Below are 23,293 nucleotides of genomic sequence, written 5' to 3'. Positions count from 1 at the left end.
ATAAGTGTCAACTCTCTCCCAATCATCTAAAAAGACTGATATTATCTAATTATGTGAAGTTTATAGGCAGTGAATCTGAGTGTGGTGGACACTGTTTTTATCTCAGAGGAAGGTGATTTTCAAGGAATTGGTCTTTGTATATACTTCTGAGGCTTTGCAAGTCCATCAGTAAGACTACCATAAAGATGAAATTCTCATGGCTTCAATCAAGGAGTTAGATGGAAACTAGTAGCTAATATCACCATAGATTTGATTAAATATTTTTCTGGCCCTTTCATCCATCACCAGCTTTTCTAAGTGTGTACCAGAACAAACTTTCCTAAAACCTGTATCCCTCCTACAGGTTCTACTTCTGTGAATCTCCAGGAAAGGACTTGTTTTAGCAATGGAAATCATGGGTCCAAACCAAAGAGCTACACAAAAAGGAAAACTGGGTTTCCAGTCACCTTAAAATGTACCTTGTCATTACATTGTTTCACAATTTTAGATGAAGCCTGGGCCAGAGTATCAGGCATTCATGGCTCCCTAGGAATCCTGAGATTTCAGCTTATTCTAGAATCCAAAATACAAAGCAAATGATGAATCATAAAAGAGAAGCTAGCCTACTGATGAGTTTCCTCAAGGCCTCCTTCATATCCCTGTTCCTCAGGCTGTAGATGAAGGGGTTCAGCATTGGAGGGACCACAGTGTACATCACTGAGGCCACTACAGTCTTCCCTGGAGATTCAGTCACTGCAGAGCTAATGTACACCCCAAAAGCTGTCCCGTAGAACAAGGAGACAACAGACAGGTGAGACCCACAGGTGGAAAAGGCTTTCTTCTTCCCTTCTGATGATGGAATGCTCAAGATAGAGGACACAATGTAAATATAAGAGAAAATGATTCCAGAAAGAGGAAGACCACCAAATATGCAAGTTTCAACATATATCAAGATGTTATCAATGAGAGTATCAGAACAGGCCAGTTTGATGATCTGAGGTAGTTCACAGAAGAAGTTAGGGATCTCCAGGTCTGTGCAGAAGGACAGCCTCAGTATCATCAGAGTGTCAAACAGGGCATCAACAGTGCTTATGGACAGAGATGTCAGGACCAGAAGGACACAGAGGCAGAGGTTCATGATGGTTGTATAACTCAGGGGGTGACAAATGGCCACATAGCGGTCATAGGCCATAACTGCAAGGAGAAAATTTTCCAAGACAGCAAAAATTATGACAAAGCAGACCTGGGAGAGGCAGCCTGTGTAAGTGATGCTCTGGACCTGTGTTTGGATATTTAGCAGCATCTTTGGGATTGTGCTTGTACTGAAGCAGATGTCATTTAAGGAGAGATTGCAGAGGAAGAAGTACATGGGGGTGTGGAGTTGGGGGTCAGAGCTGACAGCCAGGATGATGAGCAGGTTTCCCAGGATGGTGACCAGGTACATAGACAGGAACAGGCTGAAGATTAGGGGTTGCAGTTCTGGCTCCTCTGTCAGTCCCAGAAGGAGGAATTCTGTTTGGTTCCTTATTTCCATGGTGTTGAAGAGTCTAATAGAAATGTTGGGGTTGAAAAGATAATAAAATGTTTGGATTGTTGCAACCTCATTTGCATTAATGATAGAAATGAAGAGAAACTTTGGGTGATGGTCCAGCAGTCTGTGCTTCAGCAAGCCCTCCGAATGACCCTTATGTGCGCTGAGTGTTGAGAACCTGTTCATTATACACCAAACCTTTTCTGTGGCTGGTAGTAGAATCCAGTGAATCTTCAGACTTTCTCTCTGTTACTGTCTTACTCAGTCCTTGTTCATTTACACCGATTTTGCCTCTACTCTCTTTATATAAAATATTTTTCATGTGCTATGTTTCATTTGCTATTCTGAGTGCTTAGAAAGAAACAAGATCAAAGACATGCCATTCAGTCAGAATCATCCTCTGCCTTTAAAAATGTCATGAATGCAGTTTTGAAATCTTTGTCTAATGCAATGGTTCCTTAACCTTAGATTGCTTCAGAATCACCAGGAATCTTTTCAAACTGCAGAAGTGTTAGTTCCTATGATCATCCCCATTGACTCATGAGGACACCTAGGTAAGGTGAGGTTATGTCATGGATGTGAGGTCTACAGTGAGTGCTTTGTCCAGACGAGGTTTGACCTCCTATTTTCTGAGTGCTGAGTTCACTCTGAACAAAGCTTTCTCAATATCTCTGGATACTACAGAACTAACACTGTTAAATGACCACTCAGATCACATAAAACCCCTTTGTAGTAGTAATATTTTATTTCTGACTAAAGCCTCTACTCTTTCGTACCCTCTCATCCAGCTGCAGTGTCAGCTGCTTGTGACCCAGGCTACGTGGCAGGGTAGGGCAGGAGGCTTGCAGCCTAGAAGCCAGCATGACCAGCACAGCAAGACCCAGTCTCAAGCACTCATGTTTCTTAAATATATTTTAAAAAATGCCTTAATCCCTAATCATGACATTTCTTTAGCAGACGGACTGCATTCATTATGGTGGACCTGAAAACCCCAAAGTCCTTCCTCCATGCTTGAAGATGAACAGAACTGCCTATGGAGATTAAGTCCTCCTGTAGAGTAATGGATTCTGAGGGAGGCTTGCAACTCTGCTTGTGGCGTTGTCTCTCATGCTCAGGAGTTCTTCCCTTAAGATGGCAGGTGGCATTACTGATTTTTAAAGAAAAATATTTGGCTAAATAGGAGGAAAAAATGAAATATGCAGACATCTAAGAAAACATGAAAATGGAAACATTTTCCTCATCTTCATAAAATGTAAACTTAGAAGAAACACACACTTACAAGACAGGGTCCTGCTAGGAGTGTCCCTGTAGTATAGTGTCCTTTGCCATGGGGAGAGACAGAAGATGCTGTGACAAAATTTATCTCTTGGTGGGATACTGGTGTCAAGCACTCTTAATTTGATCCAGACTCCACCAAATGCTTTGCAAATGGAACAAATCTTCAATTCAAGAGAAGTGTGAATGTTGTATTTCTATAGTTGGAGCTATACGATTGATGTTTTAACTAACATGATTGGAGTTTTCATTTGGTAATGTCTACATAGATCCCACCAGCAGATTGAACACTTTGAATCTGTATGGGTTTTTTGAATTACACTTCAAGATACCTGGAAAGAACTTGGGGGATGTTTCATGTTGAGAACTGTATAAAACAAAGACACCGGTTACACCGCTGGCCTGTGGGACCCTAATATTTGTCTCTTGTTTTACTCTCGTGGATTATCACAGGTAGCACTATTTATTCCTTGATAGGAAAGGATGTGTCAGGGCAATTGAGGAAAGACAAAAGAAAGAGAACCTTCTGAGTGTGATTAATGCAAACACCTGAGTAGTGTTTCTTTTGCTGAAATGACCACTGGGAATGATGGTCATGTGAAAAAATAGGAAGGAAACTAATTTTCTTTGCGAGGCATATTTTGAAAACATCAGAATAATAGAACTCATTACAAATGAATTCAATAGATACATGACACATGCAAAGCATTAAATATGGGACTTATTTACCTAGCTGGATTCAAGAAGACTGTTGTTCAACAGCTCAGCTGGATATCGAAGACAGAAGGTGCATCTTCAGGAATTGTAGGCAGACGTCATGGGTCAGTAGCTCCTACTCAGGAAGGTTTGTCTCTGGGAGGAGGCCAGGTGTAGCTTCCTGACTGGGGCCAGGCTGCTGGGTGAGGTGGTCCCAGGCTGACTCCTGCAGTCTTTGTGTCCCTGGGGTTCAATATCCAAAGCTCCTCATTAGACCAGCTATTTGTACTGACTTTCGGATCCCAAGAGTGCACGCCCTTGAAGACCCACTCTGCAGAAGTGAGGGATTCATGGTGGCTGATTCCTGACCCCTGAGGCCACGTTTGCACCACTTTTCCTGCCCAGGTGCTTTGCTGGGACTTGTTCACTAATCTACTATGCTTCTGGTAAATTTCAGCGCTCTTTTCAAGTTCTAAACGAAGCTGTCACTTTTTAACTAAAGACGTTTGGACAATTTTGCTTCAATTTTAAACCTGAAGGTATGTCCTGTATACAAGGGCATAAATAATACACTTTATTATCTGGAGTACTGTGGTAGTTAGCTTTCTGTTGCTGGAACACATACCTGAGAAGTTTATTTTGTCTGATGGCTTCAGAGGTGTTGTTTTATGATGACTTGGCCTGTTGCTTTCAGCCAGTGACAATGGTACATCATGGAGAGAGAGCATAGCAGAGGTTCACTCATGTCAGCCTGAACATGAAATGAGGGAAAGAGAAGAAATTAATCTCAATGCCCCCTTCAAGGGCAGGTGCCCTGTGACCAGCTTCCTTCCACTGTTTTGATTATCACACCATATTCATCGCTATCATATATATCATATATTCATCGCTATCATATATTCATATATCATGAATATGGTGTGATAATCAAAACAGTGGAAGGAAGCTGGTCACAGGGTAAAGAGGGGTGGGAGGGGTGGGGGGAAGGGAAAAAATAACAGAATGAATCAAACAACATTGCTCTATGTAAATTTATGATTACACAAATGGTATGCCTTTACGCCATGTACAAACAGAGAAACAACATGTATCCCATTTGTTTACAATAAAAAAAAAAAGATGTATGTTGAAAGCAAAAAAAAAAAAAAAAAAAAAAAAAAGAAATGTACAGACCCAATCAGCCAGCACAGTGCTGGACATCTGGGGACCTCATGGTGACATTTCCTGTTGGGAATTTCTGTGTCCTGACTAGGAGAGAAGTGGTCATTGGAGCAAACAGAAATGGGAAAGAAAGAGAAAAGTACTATAGGATTAGAACTGTAGATTTTAAGGGGCAGTGGATGTCTTGTGACAAAATTAAGCATAGGCACCTCTGCAAGTGTTGAAAATCTACAGAAGAAACCAATTAATTACATAAATTATATTTCTGAGAAGTGTTTTTTAAGTATATAGGAAACTTGCTCAAGTATTCTGTGTCTATTATGGATTGCTCAGGCATAAGAAAGGAAAGAAAGTAATATGGACTGGCTGGGTACCCACCAAATTATTAAATTTACAACTTCATCATCCTCACTTTAAGTATGGCTGTTGAAATCAATAATAGATGTAGATGCAGACCTGAAGTCTCTCTTTTTTTTTTTTTTTAACCATTTTGCTTCTTGCCACTCCACAGGAGAACCAAGGCATCAACTTGGTGTCCATGACTTTCATTGGCTTTGGTATTATTCTTTCTAAAGTAATCGCATATTTCATGTTAAAACTTCAAATAAACACTATCATATGTTCACTTTATTTAACTGTAGTTTTTTTTACTTCATATGTATTTTCTTTTGATTGTTTTCTTTACTTCATTAATGTTAACTACCAAAGACTGTTACACAATGCTCTAAATGTATCCATTTTCTATCTGATTGATATTAATGGTGTTTGCCATTTCCCCTTTATAGACTTCATACACAAATAGATACATATACTATAGGAAACCTTGTACAGGGAAATCCATCAGGTTGATCTGACATTAGAGAAGTGAAGGAGAGGAGTGAGGGGAAATGTGTAATCGTACCTTCAAAACATGTACACATAGCATAAAGATACATGAAGCTGAGTAGTAAAACCTCAAATTGGTTAAACAGGGAAAGAGTAAGTGATCATAATCATTTTTATAGTCTCTGTGCTGTAGTTTTAATTCAAAATATTCTGTGTTTTCATAAAGAGGAACTGTTAAGATGAAGAAGGAAGACTGCTGGGTCAGCCTGGCCTGTGCATCCTTCCACTAGGTCCCTCATCACCAGCACACAGAGAGGACATCAAAGTCCTGCAGGCAGGTATAGGAGGAGAGAAAAGGGGAAACCCACCCACACCTGTCCCCTCTGCCACCACAATTGTAATTCTGTTTGAGAGAGGCAGAATTCTTGCTCAAGTACAAAAAGTTTGCTGCCCTTATACAGAGGGAGGAGACTAGCTTAATCAGAGTTTCACTGAGGAATTTCATGATGGATCCAAATAAGCTGTCTCATTGATGGCAGCTGGGAAAGGGCCCTATGGGGACTCAGTTTCCAGCTCCTTCTGTGTGGCTTTTCCTCACAGCTTCACCAGGATGAAACTGTAGTGGACTCTTGCCTCATCTCCAAAGCCTAGTCTAAGAGACCTTGGGTTACCTGCCTGGTGTCATTGTGGGAAGATGTCTGCCATCTCCCCTAAATGCTGGATGGACACATAAGATCTATCCTCTCAAAGGCAAAGGGACAGTACAGCGCTGAGCTCTGTGTTGCAGACATAATCACTGAGGGACACTCAGCTATTGTTTTCTGACCGGTCATGCACATAGTACCTGTAGTTCCTTTGTCCCTGGGTCCTCAATTTCCAAAACCCCTTGTCAGGCAACTGTTGTTACTTTTATTTGGATCCTAAGGAAATGCAAATCCTTCAAGGCCAGTAATCTAGAAGGGAAATTTAGGATGGCTGATCCCTTGCTTTGCCAAGCCAGGAGACTCATCTACCTCTTTGCACCTATCTATTGGCTTCCATTTCTTGCCCCTCACACACACACACATGTCCTCCCTTCTCTCACTGGATTACAGAGATCAGTTTTAGATACAAGCAGTGGTGTAATGTATAAAGCTTCTCCCCCGCCCATCAAGTGCAGTAATTTTCCCCACCTTCCAACCACTTGTCAATCTGTGATCATCCCGGATAGCTATTGGTTCATCAGTCAGCTTGCAAGTATCCTTCTCCGATATTGGTCCCCTGTTAGCCCGGCGGAATTCAACTGTTTTACTGTAACTTCCCCGCCATCTTTTTCACATTCCTCTGTCTATCCTACACACTTTTCTCTATCCTCCTGGCTTTCCACTCTCTCTAGCGTGCACCCTTTCTTTTCCTTTCTCTTTTCCTCTCTTACCCTGCAGGGAGACACTGTTTGCTTAATAAATTTCCTTATGTGATGTCCCGTGTCTGGCGTGGTTTCGTGGAAATTCCCTTACAATGGTGCCGTGACTCAGGATGGGATCTTCCACTGTCTTTTAAGAGATTGGAACCCCATCTGATGTCCCAGTGCCCCCAGACACATCTCCACCTTCCATTCTGCCCAGTCACTCTGCTCTGCCTTTATCACCGGACTTCAGGTTGGTGAGTAGGCCAGTTCCCCTAAGCCTATTTATAATTATGGCAGGCCCCTATAGTCCATCTTTTCTGCCGGATGGATTCCTGAATTTATGATGGAGATTCCCTCTCAGGGTTGAGGCTCATCTCACACTCGCATTCACACTGAAAAACCCTGATATCAGGTCCTCAAACCCTTCTCGGCTTTTGCCTGGCCCACATGGATGTTTGTGTGACTACACCATCTATGAGCCGCCTTCTCGTCTCCAGTCGACTACTCTGTGGCCTCAGGATGCCAGGGCACAGACTCGGCTGTATCAGTACCTAGCATGAAATCTAGGTCCTCCAATCTGGCAGATTCCACCCTGGGAACGCTTCGCCCAACCCCCAGTACTTAAAGCCATCAAAATCCTTCTGTGTAATGGCACACAGCTTCCATGAGTGAGTGGGCAGATGGAAAGGAATTCCTTATCTTCAAGTCTCTTCTTTCTTGTTTCTTGGCTCTTCCTGCAGGCTCAAGTGCCTCCAGACCCTGCTTCTCCATCTTCCCCTGTTCCCCCATGTAATATAAGGAGCCCCATTCACCAAGTAGTGGGAGATAATTGTTTAACAATCCTCTGTGTCCAAACCTATATTAATTACTAACCAGGAAAAAGAATTAAAAGGACCTAAGAATCAAGTTTCTGCTAGAACATTTAGCCACTTTCAGAATCAGATCTCAGTCAAGGCTTACATTGAAATGTAAATGGAGGAAGGCGCTGTGGGAAACCGGTCTCAAGCCCAAGGGGAAAAAAGTGTCCATTTTAAATTTCTCCTGGGCTACAACTCAGAATACTTTTCTCCCTTTCACCTTTTCTTTCCTTCTCAGTTTCTCATGCTAATGACCATTATCATTTTTCTTCTAGGACTTTTGTTTTTCTTAAAGGCTGTATTTTTGAGCTCACAATTTTGATCCTACATACCTAGGTTAATAATTTTTGATCAGTTCTTTTTATCCAACTCTAGAGTTATTTTTGAACATCTGTTACATTGCAATGGAGATAAATACTACAGGGCCTTTACTTTTGTGTTAAATATAAGCATGCATAAAAATAAAATTTTAAAAATTTATCCAAATATTTTTAATTCATGTGATTTAAAGAGGTTCAATTTAAATTGGGTAAACTAATAGAAGTAAAATGTCTTTAAAATTAACTCACAAGTCTCTAGGTGGTCACACTAACAAAATATTAATGTTTATAAAAATGTCTAACATCAGTTTTTCTAGGACTTTTCTTCAACAGGAAAGAGACAGCAAATACTGTTGGTACACTTGTCTAATATCTTGGTTTTTCCACAATAAAATGAGTGAATTAGAGTCAATATGTATGGAATTACTCAAATGTGTTTGTTAGAGACATCTAATTAATTTATAAAGTTATTCCATGGAGTAACATACTTAAAAACATTATTCTTTGTATATTAAATGTGTTCATATTTTCCAGGTATACAAGCCTTTAAAGCAGAAAATTTATCAAGCTGCTATTGTCCAAATTAAACTCGTCTGTAATGGTAAACCTATCATTTAATGTTCTATTATAGGACCTGACATCAATAGGGTGTTTATAAACCTTTATTTTCTAATATTCCTTTGGCCCTTACTGACTTGAGAATTTGGTCATGCTGGTCATAGCAAAAGAGGAAAAATTAGCTTTAGGAAAAGCCCCGCCTTACCTGAGATAAGGCTCTGCCTCATAACTCTGCTACATGTCAGAATGGCTCCAAAGTAAGCCAGACTTTAAGTCGTTTAAAGTTGTGTTCAAAAGTCTGATGTTTGTTGTAAAGATTACTGTGATCTCAAATGGGAACTCAGCCAAAATTCAAGATAGCTATTGTACAAACTGAATGTTTTATTGTTGATGATTCCATTTTGTATTTTCCTTGTAAACTCTAATTGTTGCCTGATCAATATTTTGCAGAAGTACTGCTTCAAGAGAGAACACCGTAAATTAACTTGGAATAGTAAGCCATCAACTATAGGACAGATAATCTAAACCCCAATTATATAAAAGGAGGTAAATAACTGTAAAGTCATAGACATTGAAGTTAAAGCCCAGTACTCTTGCTTTATGACTGGTGAGACTGACTTGCTTGACGGTTAAGATCAAATTTAGAGATTGAGATTAAATACAGAGGTCACGAAAAGTCCATATTTGGGTCTTGCCCTCAAAGTCAGCCTGAACCCAGGGAACAAGAGGACTTCTCCAAGGAGCTTTGCAACTCTGAGTCACACAAACTCCTGACCAAGGAGATTGATGAGGCCATTAGAGGAAAAGTCACTCAGTGCACCTACTGCAGAGGAGGGTCATGGAAAAAGGGAGACACCCCTAATGCTTCCAAGGGAGCCACTTCATCGAGAAGACCCTGCCTAACCAATGGCACTAATGGAGCTAAGAAGCTGCTCTTAAGTTCTATGAGTGACCCCTGTGGGAACTCAGCTGACTCTTTAACAGACAGGAACAGGTCACGTTCACCAACTTGATCTTAAACATGTAGCAAAACAGTTAAAACCAAAATATAGCCATTCTTGGGCATTTAAAAGAAATAATACTTAAATGTAACTTAAGATGTACATTTGTGTCTGCCCACTAGAATAAAGACTAAAAGCTACAAAAGAGATTCTTAAGCAAATATTCCTGATAACTATCAAGAGAAACTGCCAGAGTCAAAAGATTTAGTCAGTTCGAAGCCTACAGACACAAGTAGGCTTAATCTATGTTGCTAGTAACAGAAGTACAGAGATCTCTACTAAATGTTGTGTTTACATTCCTGATAACCTGGACAATGTTAAAGTTCCCAAATAAAGGCCTTATCCTCTCCAGCCTTTGCTAGGCCTTGTTATGTGAATGACTTCTCAGTTCTTCCACCCCCTGGTGAGGAATTATTGGCTTCTGTCATCTTTATGATATTCATTGGCATGTTCCAGATTCTGCAACATTTATATTCTATCAATCTCATTACAGTTCTCATGTCTTTTTGTTCTTCTCTCATAGAAGCACCCATCCCCAGATGCCTGTACAACCTGCTCTTCCCAACTGGACTTCTACCATGAACCCCTCAATTGACCTGATTTCTAAAAAGGGTACTCCAAACTGCTTGCCCCATGCTGTCCCCTTCCAGCTCAAAGAAGCCAGATCGGTTATCACCCCCTTTCCCTACAGCAGTGAAGGAGTTCCTAGAATCAGAGGGGTAAATGAAGTCAGAATTGGGGACAGGCAGTTAGTGTAGAAATAAGGGATCAGTCAAATCGAGGAAATGAAGACCATGAAAACCATCTGCCTTTGGAAGTCTGGAAGGAGAATGGACTTTTTACATCTCACCTGCAAAACCAGCCCCAGTCACTTAGGCAGGAAGGAGAGAGAAGTTTTCAGAAAGAACTGGAGAACAAAAGATTTTCTTATAAAAACAGAAATGGGGGAACGTAATGTATAAAGCTGCTCCCTCGCCCATCAGGTGCAGTAATTTTCCCTGCCTCCCAACCACTTGTCAATCTGTGAACATCCTGGCTAGCTATTGGTTCATCAGTGAGCTTGCAAGTATCCTTCTCCAATATTGGTCCCTGTTAGCCCAGCAGAATTCAACTGTTTTACTGCAGCTCCCCGCCATCTTTTTCACATTCTTCTGTCTATCCTACACACTTTTCTCTATCCTCCTGGCTTTCCACTCCCTCTAGCGTGCACCCTTTCTTTTCCTTTCTCTTTTCCTCTCATTTTCTCTCTTACCCTGCAGGGAGACACTGTTTGCTTAATAAATTCCCTTATGTGATTTCCCATGTCCAGCATGATTTCCTGGAAATTCCCTTACAAATGGCATATCTGAAGCCTGAAACTGTCTTCAGATGGACCAGCACAGTCTTGTATGCAGGTATGCAAATGTATTTACAAATACAGTGAAGGTTGTAAAAATTCCAACACTCAGTGGAATTTCTCCCTATAAGTTACTGAATGTTTCCTGATAATTTATCTTCATTCTGTGTATTTAGTGAAGCAGATTCTAGTGTACTCTCTGTAGTCAGTCCTGACAGTGATCAATAGAGATATGTGCATTGTTCCTGTTTAGAGTTTCATCACCACCTTTTCAAATTTCAACACAATTGTTTCAGAAAAAAGTTGTTCTTCATATCAAGAGAGCATGAGCTTAACTTATGACTAGATTTTCAATGTAGTTATGAAAAATTATGACAACACTGACCAGGCAGTTGTATGCTACTTTTGTCCTTCCTCCCAGTCAACATAATGAGATTTCAATCATAAGTAATAAGTGAAGGCAGTACTGTGTGCTAATACTTAGTTAAAATTTTTATCTTAAATGAATTCTATATCATCTAACATTTATAGTTATATTTCACTGCAAGCTAAATCTTTATATAAGAAATTTGTTATTCAATAGTTTATATATATATATTATATATATATATATATATATAAATCTCACAACAATTGAGTCAAAATGCTATTATTATGTCAGTCTACACTGTCTTGCCCCCATTGATACCAAATGCATGATAAGACAAATGTAAAAGTTCCTTCTATAAAGTAAGATACATTTTCCTACATACCACAAAACTAACTGTAACATAAAGGGTGCTTGAGTTGAAACCAAGGAGTTCAACAGATTTATGTCCATTAGGAAGAAATTACCATGTTAAGGCAATAAAGGCTAAAAGTACTAGAAGAACTTAGGTGCTTAAAGGCAAAGTGTTGCTTCAAGATTAGGGAAGTTTGGGTGAACAGAGATGATAGACATTGCCTGGACTCAGGTATGTGGACTTAGAAGAGCTGAAAGTTTCAGAAAAGCCACCCAGAAGCAATGGAGCCAAGCCTGTGCTGGCTTCTTGGCTGGATTGATGGTATGCATGGTATTATTAACATCACAAACAGAATTAAAATTAATTCCGAGTGGCAAACTGAATAGTGAATGTGCAGTGTATCTGGGAACCTGAAATAAATTTAAGCATTTGTAAGCATGTACTATACACATGCAAAAAGAGACATGTACATGAAGAATAAATTTTCAATAAATACAAATAAAAATGACTATAATTACAATTATAAAAGAAACATGAGCAATTTTAAGATGGATAAGAAGTTCAGTGGAAAAATAATGCACATGCATGTTTTCATAAGGGAGAAACATGACCTCTTCAATGTAAAGGGACTCTGAACTTCATCAAAAGAGAAATGAAAATTAATTGTTTCGTTGCATACCCATTAGATGGTAAGGAAAAGGGACAAAGTTGTGGGGATAATGTGGAACACCAGAAATACTACTTCTAAGGTAAAACGGTTCAACCACTTTGGACCTGAATGAAAGTGAATAGTTACTCTGCTATCATCAGTAATTCCATATCAAGTATATAACTCCCTTTCCTTCAGAAGACAAACAGGGGAATATTTAAACAGCTTGATTCACTGTAGCAAAAAATAAATAAATTTAGAAAAGCTACCCAAACTTCCTCAACACAAGACGTGCTTCTTATTTTCAATGTCACAATACATAACTCAAAATATGGTGCTTAAAAATGAATAAATACTAAATATAATTTTCTGAGAGTAACAGTAGACATGGAATACATTTGAACTTTAATAAGGTCAAAGAGAAGCACATTTATGTAATAAATTGTACCAGGAGATCTATAGGGGTGACAAAATGAACTGTGCAAATGTCAGTATAGAGAGTAATAGTGATTAATCCCAGCAATTGAGTCCTGGGTGCACTGATGCAATTCCATGGTGACCATGCCTCCCCTCTGCTCACGTTCTCTCCACTTCTGTCTTAATGCCCATCCAGATAATACAGGAGAAACTTCTCAGTAAATCTTCTTTTCTCAAACAAGTACTGTTCAGCCCATTATCATATAAGTTAATTATGAATTGTTAGGACAGAATCTGAACATATTTTGAAGGTCAACATTCAGTTCCCTGCAAAGATGCAGTATGGTTGGTCAATAGCAATGTTACTCATCCATGGATCCAAGGAAGAGCACTTGGTTTGCTATTTCTAGAATCAGGTTCAGGTGTAACACCTGAATTTCCTGCTACCAGTTGTTGACCTGAAAGAGTAGTAAGCCTAGGAAAAGACCAACTCATGGAGTAGTGATGGAAGTCGTAAATTCTTTGGGTACATTCCGTACCTCAGAAGTCTCTGTAAAGAAAAATAACTTTATTTATCATCAGAGCACACTAATCTTAGACTTCCCTTTTTGGATGAGGACTGAAGGAACCTTCATTGGTTGATTTCAACTATTTCATGATGGTCTCAAGCCATTGAGATCATCTACGTATGCTGAGTTTGTAGAAGATGATAATGAACGTGATATTTTTGCCTCAGAAGGTAACAGTTGAAGAGGTCTCAGAATTGTTTTGAAGGCTGGAAATGGCCACCCTTTTGCTTCACAATAGGACTAAAACTAGGAGTTAATGAACACAACCCCAAGCACATGGTCACATGGTGTCTCTTCCCTAAATGGGAACACAGCTCTGCTTCAGTATTTTCCTGGCCCTTCTCCTCCAACTTTCTTTATTCTAAGAGGGCAAAAATATAATATCTGCTAAAATTAGAACCCCTTTTGCAGGTATCCTTTCTGTGAGAGCTGACAAACTTCTGTGAAAGAAGTTATGTTTAGATAGTTAAAATTTTGCATCTAATTTCACAAAATGAGATAAAGAGAAAAGCCAGGGTTCAAGTCAAGTTAAAATGAAGCTGGTTATTATGTTACCTTAACATTTTAAAAGAATGCATTAAGAAAACTCAGACATTCTGGTTATCAGGAACCTTGTCGTTGGATTTCTTTTACAAACCAACAAATGGCATATCACAGAAGAGAAACAATTCTTCTGATGTGTTTCTCCAAGGCTTCCTTCATGTCCCTGTTCCTCAGGCCATAGATAAAGGGATTTGACGTTTGATAGACCAGAGTGCACATCACTGAAGCCACTGCAGTCTTCCTGGGGAGTCAGTCACTGCAGAGCTATGAAACCTCAAAAAAACCTGCTCCACAGAACAATGAGACAACAGACAGGTGAGACCCACAGTTGTAAAAGGCCATATGTGTTTCTTCTCTGATAACATTCTTAAGACAGAGGACACAATGTGAATCTAAGATAAGATGATCCCAAAGAGGGGAATGCCAATAAATACACAAGATGAAACATGTATCAGGGTGTTATTAATGAGGGTGTCAGAACAGGCCAGTTTCATGACCTGAGGCAGTTCACAGAAGTGGAGAATCTCCAGGTCTGTGCAGAAAGACAGCTGTAGCACCATCAGACTGTGCAGCAGGGCATCCACAATGCTGATGGATAGTGAGAACCAGCAGGACACATAGATAGGTGTTCATGATGACTGTGTACCTAAGGGGATGACACATGACCATGTGGCAGTCACAGGCCATCACTGCAAGGACACAATTTTCCAAGTCAGCAAAATTTAAAACAAAGCAGACCTGTGGTGAGGCTGTACATCATGTTGGGAGCATCTGCTAAAGCAAAGGTGTTCATGCCTCATGGGAGTCCACAAAGAGTCCAAAAAGAAAAAAGGTGTAGCATCCCACTATTCCCTTCAAGAGCACACCTAAGTGACCCAACTTCTTCCAACTGGGTTCCACCTCTTAAAGTTTCTGGCTCACCTAAAAGCATCATTGTCTGGAGATCAAGCCTTTATTACATGTGCCATGGAGCACACTTTGAATCAAAATTATAGCAGCTGGTGACTCTGAGGAGATCAGTCCTAGGGAATGTCTACCTCGTGTAGAACTCAATGAAGGCCTAATCCCTGACATGATGCATTCCCTGCATCTGGAGTCATTGCAATGAAGAGCAATTCTCTTCATGGTCTGACCTTATGAGAGTGAGGGTTTCACTTTCTTATGACAACAGAAGGTAAACTGGCAGATAGTGTCCAAAATCTCAATTACCTCAAAACGCTGATATAACCTAACTGTGTTGGTTGTATAAATAATGAAGCTGAGTAGGGAGGCTGGTAACCCTACATCAAAAAGACAGTTTTCCAGGGCAAGCCTCAGTTGTTATTTAATAGAGTGTGAAATGTCAGTTCTTTGCCACACTGTAGGTCTACATGTGGGATGAGGCCCACCTGGCCCTGACCATGAGCTCATGCAGAAGCTAGTCTGCAGATACTAACACAGACTTCCTTAAACCCACCCCTGCCCCACCCACCTACTCCGGCATTCTTTTTTATGAGACTGATCCTCAGAAATAACTAATATTGAACCACAGACTTGGACTTGGCTTCTATGAAGTCACAGCAGCAAAATGGAACCTTGAGATGGAAATCATTTGACAAAATCACATAAGCGGACAAAAATCAGTCAGGTTCAAAGTTCAAGTTGAAATGAACTTACACATTGCATTTTCTAGTCATCATGGAAGAATGCAGTAGTGGAAGGATACTGCCTCACTACTGCCTCAACAGTATTCCTGTCACTTTAACACATTCTAGAGTCCTAAACCCAAAGCCAATGACAAAGTCACAGCAAAGGTATCCCAGTAATGAGATGTCTCAGGGCTCCCTTCATTTCCCTGTTCCTCAAACTGTAGATAAAAGGGTTCAGCATTTGAGGGACCACACTGTACATCATTGAAGCCACTACATTCTTAATGGAAGCATCAGTAATTGCAGAGCTGAGGTAAACTCCAAAACCTGTCCCATAGAATAAGGACACAACTGAGAGGTGAGACCCACAGGTGGAAAAAAACTTTAGATCTTCCACCCCCTGATGGCATCCTCAAGATAGAGGAGACAATTTGAGAATAAGAGAAAATAATCCCTGAGAGAGGGACACCAAAAAATATGTTACCCACTGAATATATCAGGAGGTTATTGACCAGAGAATCAGAAGAGGCGAGATCAATGACTTGAACAAGATCACAGAAGAAGTGGGGAATCTCCAAGGCTGTGCAGAAGGACAGCTGCAGTATCATCAGGGTGTGTACTAGCTCAAATGTAATGCTAGTGAGCAGGGAGACTAGAACCAGCAGGACACAGAGGTAAGGGTTCATGATGGCCATGTACCTCAGGGGGTGACAAATGGCCACATAGCGGTCATAGGCCATTACTGCAAGGACACAGTTTTCTAAACCACCAAAAATCAAGACAAAGCAGACCTGGGAGAGACAGCCTGTGTAACTGATGCTCTGATCCTGTGTTTGAATGTTCACAAGGATCTTGGGGATGGTTGTTGTGCTTATACAGATGTCAGCTTAGGACAGGTTGGAGAGGAAGAAGTACATGGGGGTGTGGAGGTGGGGGTCAGATCTGACAGCCAGGATGATGAGCAGGTTCCCCAGGATGGTGACCAGGTACATGGACAGGAACTGGCTGAAGATGATAGGCTGCAGGGCTGGGTCATTTGTGAGTCCCAGGAGAAAGAATTCTGAAACAACTGTTTGGTTTGTGGGTTCCATGTTGGGGATGTATCTTAAGGAAAAGATGAGTGAGAATAAATGAATAGTTTCTGGATGAGCAGAAATGGTACCACCAGGCAAATGGTAGAACTGATAGAAATGATAGAAATGAAGATTCTCAATGCCACTCTGGAGATAATGTTTGAAAAGATCTGGGAATGATGAGAAATAGTTTTTGTCTTATCACATACTGTAGAAGAATTTGATATTTCTAAATGTTTTTAAGTAGATGATGATATATGATGGGGGTGGGGAGGTAGGGGTGAGAGAAGAATGTAGGAAATTTAGATTACATAGAGGGAAATGAGAGGGAGGAAGGGGTGGGAGTATGAAAAATGGTGGAATGAGACAGACATCATTACTCTATGTACATGTATGATTACATGAATGGTATGAATCTACATTGTATACAACCATAGATAGGGAAAAGTGTACCCATTTGTTACAATGAATCAGAATGCAATCTATAAAAATAAAAAAAAAAAAACAGTGCCTTAAAAGTAAAGAAAATAATTCTGATTTACATTGTGAACCTACATGGATATTGAGATTTCCTCTGTTCTCCTTCTACCTCCATTCCTCATCCATCTTCTCCTCTAATATCTACATTCGTAAGTAAACACAAACACTTTTTCACACATGTGCCAAGCGCCAAGAGTGTAACCAACCATAATACGTGGTTGTTCCTTCAGAATTAGTCCATGCATTGAATCAAAAAGGAAGATGAGGATAAACATCAAGTCCATCTTCTAGAGCCATGATCCCTAACTTGGGCATGCCTCAGAATCATCCAAACAGCTCACCAAATTACAGGTGAATTAGTTCATGCTTCAGCCCCATGGGTCTGTGAGGACATGTAAAAGTACACAACATTTGACAGGAACTGGCTCAGCGTTCAAATCATTTGATTGCTCTTAAATAGTCTCTCTGGTGATCCTGGACAGTATAGGATTAGCATTCCAAATTTCTCACTCAGGTCTCACAAATATTCTTTAGAATTATAGTTATTTCTTGTTGATAAAAGTCCAAGCATCCTTCCTTTCAAGGTGTGTCATTTTGTTCACATTGTTAATTTTAGCGGGTAGAGGATGTCCATCCAGGTGGACATGAGAAAAAATGAGAAAATGTTGCCTCTGAACTTGGAGCTTGTGAGACTCTCCACTGGAATTACAAGCAAGTGTGATTGAGCAATTAATTCTCAGAGAAGCTGAGCATGTTGCTGACATTCTCTGCCTCACCTAAGGGAACTTCTTCCCCTAAGGAGTTACATACTGTGTTGCCATCTGAAATAAGCAAGCAAACAAAAATAGTTAAAGGAGAGAATGAAATTCAGTGGCTCCTATGAAAACAGATGGAAGTAAAAACATTTTCTTGCTCTTCAAAAGACAGAGACTTACAATATAACAGACTTGGAGGATCAGGCATCCTAATAGGAGGAGTGTCCCTGGAGAGCAACGGTCTTCCTGTCCGGGAAAGAGAAAAGCAGCTGTGACAGCAACAGTCTACTGGTGTAATGTTAGACTTACACTCAGAATTTGATTCCAGCAGTGACTCTGTGAGTGGGGGAAAATATTCAACTGGATGAGGAGCTGGCTATCCTCATTTGTATGATGGGAACTGCTTCATGGATGTGCTCATTAACTACATTGCAGTAGTCATTGACAGTGTGTATTTCTCCAAATATGACCTTCCACACCTTAAATCTTACAATTTTATACCTCAAAGGATCTGGGGGCTAAAAAACTCATGGATATGTCTCAAGAATGAGAAATGAACTGAGAAAAAACTGCCAGCACAGTTCTGGGCAGGTGGGACTCTCATACTGACATCTCCAATCCTGTGCGTGTGTGTCTGTGTGTGCATATGTGCACAGGAATTCCATAAATATCAGAACATGGTGGGTTTTACCAATGGGAAGGAATTGATGGGGTAGGCGTAGTTGAGGAAGGAGATGGAAACAGAAAATCTTTAGCACAGCGAATGTTAGTTTGAATAAAGAGTGTGTGTGCTGATGCTACCTCTGGGAATCTTTACACATAACTAAATGTAAGGAAAGAAGCATTGATGATACCCATATTCATTTGGCATGGATATATTACAACATCTATTGTAATGAAATGAATTAAACAATAAAGGGTTTAGACACATACATGGTCAAAAATTATGAATACCCAAATAGGTAAAACTTATAGGAATAAATTCTACACCATGATAAAATTTTTAATTTACTTGAAACTATGCAGGCATGTAAATTTTTATCATGGGTTATTAGCGAATGATAGAAAATATAGAGTATCGTTAAGGGTTGGCACCCGTCAGTGCACAATAAAAAACTCACATAGTTCACTACTCTTGCTTTGCATATTTTTGTTACAAGAATAATCAAGGCATATTTAGTCCATTTCATGTGATTTTGCAAAAATTTTTCCTTCCACAGGGGAACCACCACATTAATTTGAGATAGATTATTCTCCCCTACTTTTCATTATGCTTTATCTATTCTGCCAAATAACAACTGTATTATGTTACATTTAAGATTCTTGTATACCCAGAGCCCTCTCTATGCATACCATTGACAACTGGGGTCCTTAGGCAATTCCAGAGTAAGGCTGATTTGTGTAGATCTCTTTCCTTAATTTTAACTACCAAAGCATTCCACTCTATTTTGCAATGTGATCTTACTTCTACATTCTTAACTGATAGGTGTATGGTTACTACCTTTTATTTATGACTACACGTATATTGTGAGGCCATGCATGGTGGACATGACCACATTGAAGATGGCACTCCTCAGGAAGGTGGGGACCAAGGTGGTGAATTCAGTACATTTATTATATTATTTCATTTTTTAAAAGACATGAGATGACAGAACATAATGTTGACATTGGACTTTTGTGGAAAAAGGAGTGGTCGTGTTTATGGAGTTGTTAATTGAACTCTCTCTGCTATTCTAATTCAAAATTCTTGGTAGCTCCCAAAAGTGAACATGAGGACTAGAAAACCTCTTGGTGAGCCCCTCTGTGTCTACACCTCAGACCCCAGAGCCCTAACAGCTCCACTAGAATGATAGAACAAAGGTTCTGTGCATTGAAGAACCGGCAAAGAGAATAAAGGAGGAATGAATTGCTAGGGGCTGAATTTTGCATCCTTAAAATTCAAATGTTGAAATCTTCATCCCCACTTAGAGAAGATGTGACCATATTTGGAGAAAATTCATTGAAAATAAAAGTTAACCTGAGGTCATCATGGTGGGCCTAATCCAATATGACCTGTGTGTTCCTAACAGATTAGGACACAGACACTTGCAGAAACAGGGAGAAGACAGCCAGCGACAAGGTGAGGAGAGAAGCCTCAGGAGGAACCAACCCTGCTGACACCCTGATCTTCAAACTTCTAGTTTCCACAACTGTGAGAAAATAAATCTCTCTTGTTCACCCACCCAGTCTGTGGCACTTTCTTATGGCAGCCCTAGCAAACTGGTATACAGACAAAAACCCACAGACCACACCAAAAGAATTAAAGAGTAAAAACATTGTTTAAAGAGCCATCATATTAGAGAAGGAACAGATTTCACTTTACAGGAAAATGGTCCCTGCAGCTGTCCAGAGAGAGCAGGTGCCCAGCAGAATGGGAGCTGCCTGGATGTTGGGGAAACTGTGAAGAGAATGTGTCAGTCAGGCAGCAGTCTCCTGGAACTTGCTTCTCCTCATCCTCTGCCTGTACTTTCCTCACTGCTTCCCCAGGAGGAAACTGGAGCAAACACCTGACCTCTTGTCCAAATATTAACTAAGGGACATTGAGTTCTCTTGGCTTCTGTGATCATGACCCAGCACCTCACCTGGATGCCTCAGTCATGATATAATTGGCTATGAAAGTTCAATTCTCTACCTCACATTTGCTCTATCTGTGAGATGCAACACATGCAGTCCTATCCATGGGATCAGGTTGAAGACAGTCTCCAGACATGACCTTGACCTCCTGTAAACCTTCCCCACCCTGTCCACCTTCTACAACTCTCTGCTCACTGAGACTGATCCATAAAATATCACAAAAAGAAAACTTCCAACTCAGTCTCTGCTGGATGGAGTCAAAGGAAGGATGTGGAAGTTAGAGGCTGAATCATGTTGGAAAATCACAGAACTACATAAAATCCCAAGACGAGTTTGAAGTCCAAGTAGAAATGCACTTACCTATTATCCTCATGTCCACATGATCTGGGGAAGTGGACTCTATCTCCAACCACAAGGCCACTTCATCATTTCCCAACCCATTCATGACCTCCAGCCTCATGACCCTTTTCTAAGTGTGTACCACAACTAAATCTGAAAAATCCAGGACCTCCCTTTCAGGCTCTGTTTATGTGAAACCCAAAAGGAAAAAGTGTGTTCAGGTAATTGAAATCTTGTGCCACACATCGTAGAGATAGATAAAAAGAAAATTCAAGTTTCAAGGTAGTTTAAAACACCTGTGGTCATAATTGTGTCTTATTGTTTTAGTAAAACAGAGTAGTGATGGAAAAGCCAGGCATTCTGGATCACCAGAAATTCTGTCACATTGATTTACTCTATAAACCCAAGTCCAAAGCATGGACACATCACAGAAAAGAAGCTGTCCTACCCATGAGCTTCCTCAAGGCCTCCTTCATGTCCCTGTTCCTCAGAATGTAGATAAAGTGGTTCAGCATCTGAGGGACCACAGTGTACATCACTGAAGCCACTGCAGCCTTCCTGGGGGAGTCAGTCACTGCAGAGCTAATGTACACCCCAAATGCTGTCCCATAGACAAGGAGATGACAGACTTTGAGACCCACAGGTGGAAAAGGCTTTATGCTTCCCTTCTGGATGAGGACAATCTCAAGACAAAGGACACAATGTGAACATAAGAGAAAATGATCCCAGAGAAGGGGATACCACCAAATATGAATGATGAAACATATATCAGAATGTTATCAATGAGGGTGTTGGTACAGGAGAGCTTGAGGACCTGAGCAAGTTCACAGAGGAATTGGGGGATTGCTATATCTGTGCAGAAGGACAGCTGCAGCAACAGCAGAGTGTGGGATAGGGCATCCATGGTACTAATGAACAAAGAGACCAGAACCAGTAGGACACAGAGGCAGGGGTTCATGATGACTGTGTACCTCAGAGGGTGACAAATGGCCACACAGTGGTCATAGGCCATCACTGCAAGGAGAAAATTTTCCAAGACTACAAAATCTATGACAAAGCAGACCTGGCTGAGGCAGCCTGTGTAGGTGATGCTCTGACTCTGTGTTAGGATGTTCAACAGCATCTTGGGGATCGTGCTTGTGCTTAAACAGATGTCAGTGAAGGACAGGTTCGATAGGAAGAAGTACATGGGGGTGTGGAGGTGGAAGTCAGAGCTGACGGCCAAGATGATGATCAGGTTCCCCAGGATGGTGACCAGGTACACAGACAGGAAGAGGCTAAAGACGAGGGGCTGCAGTGCTGGGTCCTCTGTCAGTCCCAGGAGAAGGAATTCTGAAACAGCTGTTTGGTTTCTGGGTTCCATGTAGTTGTTGAATCTGATTGAATAGATGTGTGAGAAATAATAAATTTATGGACAGCAGCAGCACATGGGAAGATTATAGAAACAGAGATACTTTGTCCACTCCAAACTTACTGCTTATACACTCCAGGGATGAGGACCACCAGCAATCTCTATGAATGGTTTATGCATGTTGAATTTTGAAATCCAATTTTAAAAAACTTTCTCATGGGCAATTTGAATTAAAGTGATTATTTTGATAGCTCCCTCTGAAAGTGTTTCCCTTCTTGTATCCTTATTCATTCCTCTTTTTCTCTCTTCATCCCCTATTGAAATAAAATGTACTGAATACCAAATGTTTCATACATGGTGCCAAGTGCAGAGAATGAACCAATGTAGAAGGCGTAGGTTTTCAAAATTATTCCATGACAGTAGAAGTAAAAATAAGAAAGAATTTTTGAAATCTTTCTAAGGCAATGGTTCCCTAGTTTTGTCTTACTTCAGAATCATCTAAAAATATTTTCAAACCAAGGATGTGTTAATTCTTGCTATCATCTTCATTTACCCATGAGGACACTTAGGTGAGGTTAGGTTATATCCCAGATGTGAGATTTACAGTGCATGCTGGCCAAAACTGTGTTGGAGCTCAGATATTCTGACCGGCAGGTTGATTCTAGGCAATGTCTCAGAACTAGAATTCCTCACTGATCTCATGATTCTCCTGCGCCATTTTAATTATTTCTTCCTTACCAAAGGCTTTGGTCTTTCCCTTGCTTTTAAAGTATGTCAATCAGTATCCATGATATTAGTTACAGCAGGTGGATGGCAGCCACTCTGTGGACCTGAGTCAAGGGTAGAAAATGTTTCCTCTGCAACTGAAGTTCTGAAGACTCCCCACAGAAATAGATGCCATCTCCTTTAGCAATTAATTCTAAGGACGTTGGGGAACTCTATGTTTGAGATTCTCTGTCTCATTAAGGGAGAGGAGTCACATCATTTTTAGAGAAAAAGTAAAATGCATAGACATATAATAAGCAAAAATAAAATATATTTCCTGATATTCAGAATTCAGAAACTCATAAGATAACACACATTTGTTAAAGATCTTACCAGGAATGTCCCTGTACAGCAGTCTCTGCCTGCAGGATGTGGAGGAGACTGGGCCTGCCAGCACTTACCACTTGGAACAATAATGCATTCGCACACTCTCAATGTCACTGAGGCTCTAGAATGTCCTTGG

General features: G+C 40.5%; 1 protein-coding gene and 1 pseudogene across 2 annotated transcripts in view; one reads left to right on the top strand and one right to left on the bottom strand.

Annotated features, from left to right (window-relative positions):
* LOC306646128 (olfactory receptor 7G2-like) overlaps positions 1 to 23,293 on the top strand; it is a gene marked incomplete at both ends in the record, with an annotated part of 90,014 nt that overhangs the window by 54,656 nt on the left and 12,065 nt on the right. The gene's annotated exons all lie outside the window — the stretch shown is intronic.
* Positions 584 to 22,077, bottom strand: LOC306646374 (olfactory receptor 7D11-like; annotated as a pseudogene). The gene is made up of 3 exons: positions 21,833 to 22,077; positions 15,613 to 16,324; positions 584 to 1,526 (listed from the first exon to the last, which is right to left on the bottom strand). The product of its transcript is annotated as an olfactory receptor 7D11-like (transcript).

The sequence above is a fragment of the Sciurus vulgaris genome, assembly GCF_902686455.1.
Source record: "Sciurus vulgaris genome assembly, chromosome: 16".
Lineage (NCBI taxonomy): Eukaryota > Metazoa > Chordata > Mammalia > Rodentia > Sciuridae > Sciurus > Sciurus vulgaris.
The sequence above is the reverse complement of the archived record's forward strand: the minus strand, read 5'-3'. Positions and strand labels throughout refer to the sequence as shown.